Source organism: Cebus imitator, unplaced genomic scaffold, assembly GCF_001604975.1.
Source record: "Cebus imitator isolate Cc_AM_T3 unplaced genomic scaffold, Cebus_imitator-1.0 Scaffold458, whole genome shotgun sequence".
NCBI classification, from domain to species: Eukaryota; Metazoa; Chordata; class Mammalia; order Primates; family Cebidae; genus Cebus; species Cebus imitator.
The window spans coordinates 1,332,883-1,335,782 of NW_016107773.1; the positions used below are offsets into that span (position 1 = coordinate 1,332,883).

Sequence of the window (2,900 nt, forward strand, 5' to 3'; positions counted from 1 at the left end):
AAAAAAAAAAAAAAAAAAAAAAAAAAAAATGAGACATAGAGGTTGTACATATTTTCAGAGTTCAACTGATATTTTGTTATGTTCATACAATGTGTAACAGTCAAATCAGGGCAATTGGAATACCCATCACCTCAGAAATGTATGTTTATGCTGAGAAAATTTAATTTTTTCTCTTCAACCTATTTTGAAATATACGATAAATTACTATAAACTATAGTTACCCTACTGAAGTATCGAATACTAGCTGTCATTCCTTCTGAAACTATAAGACCACTAGAAAAACATACTGAGAGGCTGGGCTCAGTGGCTCACGCCTGTAATTTCAACCCTTCGGAAGGCTCAGGCAGGCACATCACGTGGATCGAGACCATCCTGGCCAACATAGTGAAACCCTGTCTCTACTAAAACTACAAAAATTAGCTGGGCATGGTGGCATGCACCCGTAATGCCAGCTATTCAGAAGGCTGAGGCAGGAGAATCCCTTGAACCAGGGATTCGGAGGTGCAGTGAGCCAAGATCATGCTTCAGGATAGGGCAAATATTTTGGGGGTAAGACTGCAAAAGCACAGACAACAAAAGCAGAAATAGACAAATGGAATTACATCAAGCTAAAGAGCTTCTGTACAGTAAAGGAAACAAAGAGAAGAGACAATCTACCAAATGAGAAAAGATATTTGCGATCTTGGCTCACTGCAGCCTCAACCTTTTGGGATCAAGTCATCTTCCCACCTCAGCCTCCCGAGTAGCTGGGACTATAGGCGCATGCACTCATGGCTGATTTTTGTATTTTCAGGAGAGATGGGGTTTCCCCATCTCGAACTCCTGGCCTCAAGTGATCCACCCACCTTGGCCTCCCAAAGTGCTGAGATTACAGGCGTGAGCCACCAAGCCTGGCCTGGAGGTCATTATCTTAAGTGAAATAAGCCAAAGACAGAGAAACAAATATTGAAATTTACTCGTTGTGGGAGTAAAAACGTGGATCTCATAAAGATAGATAGTAGAGTGGCAGTTATTAGAGTTTGGGCATGGGGAGGGGAGAAGGGGGCATTGAAGACAGATTGATTAATGGGTACAAATATTTTCTCCCATTCTGTAGATTGTCTCTTCACTTTGTTGAATGTTTCCTTTGCTGTACAGAAACTCTTAAGCTTGATGTAATCCCATTCATCTATTTTTGCTTTTGTTGTCTGTGCTTTTGCAGTCTTACTCAAAAAAATATTTGCCCTGAAGCATTTCTTCAATATGTTCTTCTTCTTTTTTAATTTTTGAGACACGGTCTTGCTCTGTCCTTGGTCACCAGGCTGGGAGTGCAGTGGTGCGATCTTGGCTCACTGCAACCTCCGCCTCCCAGGTTCAAGCGATTCTCCTGCCTCAGCCTCCCGAGTAGCTGTGATTACAGGCGCCCGCCACCGTGCCTGACTAATTTTTGTATTTTGTTTTTAGTAGAGATGAGGTTTCACCATGTTGGTCAAGCTGGTATCAAACTCCTGACCTCAGGTGATCCACCCATCTCAGCCTCCCAAAGTGCTGGAATTACAGGCATGAGCCACCGCACCTGGCCTCCAATGTTTTTCTTGTAGTTTCATAGTTTCAGGTCTTAGATTTAAGTCTTTATTTTTACTTGACTTTTGTATATGGTGAGAAACAGAGGTCTAGCTTCATTTTTCTGCATGTGGTTATCCAGTTTTCCTTGAACAATTTATTGAAGAGGCTGTTCTTTCCCCAAGGTATGTTCTTGGCACCTTTTTTCAAAAATGAATTGGCTGTAAATGCATGGACTTTTTCCAGGGTTCTCTATTCTGTTTAATTGGTCTACGGGTCTGTATTTATGCTGGTAGCATGCTATTTTGGTTACTATGGCTTTGTAAAGTATATTCTGAAGTAAGGCAGTGTGATGCCTACAGCTTTGTTCTTTTTGCTCAGGATCTCTGCAATCCTCTTCTTTTTTAAAAAAATATGGAATGCTTCATGAATCTGTGTGTCATCCTTCCGCAGGGGCCATGCTAACCTTCTCTGTGTTGTTCCATTTGTAGTATATGTGCTGCCAAAGCAAGCACTGCAATCCTACACTCTAGCCCAATACATTTGGACATCCATGTCTGATTTGTCCCAGCAGGGTCTGGGACAAATCAACTGGCACTGGCTACATCAAATACTCTCCCTTGGAAGGAGGCCACACTGTCAGTAACTTTCATAGGCTCCTTGGAGTATAATTAAAGGTAGAATTATCAAAATTAAATTGTAATGATGTTCAGAGGAAGAGTAAGGTCAAGTGTTGACTGATCCCCTCTCCATAAGAAAAAGGCCCAAAGAATTCTCCCCAGTTGCCCACCCAAGCTGCCAGTAGATCTTCCTTAGGCTCATGCCTCTGATACCTTTGTTCACAGATTTCCTCAATTTATAATGCCCTTCTCTGTCTTTGGAATACCTATTTATCTTTCCAGGCCCAATGGAAATGCTCCTTCCTCCAATAACCTTCCAGGTTAGTTAGAGAACTATTAACTCCTGCTCCATCACCATAGAACGTTGCTTATTCTGCTTTGCAATTCTTCTTAACTTGAGTAATCACTAATCACGTGTATATCTTCCTTTCTCTTCTACTTAGACTATGAATTCTTCAGGCTGCCAGCACAATGCCTGATCCAGAAACGACATTAATACCATTTGTTGAAATAAAATCCTTCGTCTCCACTGCATCTGAAGCCCTAAGTAGGCCCAGAAAGGATCCCAGGCAAGGCCTCATACAACAACCACACACCCTTCCCTAGGACATCACCAACTTGACCTGGCCACGTGTCGCTTTTGCAAACACAAACTGGTTAGGCAGCAGGGCATTGCAAAATGACGAAGGCTTGTACTTCCCTTGCAGGTCAGACTGGTTTGTAGTATAATATGTGGTT

At 42.2% G+C, this 2,900-nt stretch overlaps 1 non-coding gene across 1 annotated transcript; it reads right to left on the reverse strand.

Moving 5' to 3' along the window:
* Positions 1-1,950: 1,950 nt before the first annotated feature.
* Positions 1,951-2,057, reverse strand: LOC119468615. The gene has a single exon (XR_005197331.1). It is a non-coding gene; the product is annotated as a U6 spliceosomal RNA (small nuclear RNA).
* Positions 2,058-2,900: the final 843 nt, after the last annotated feature.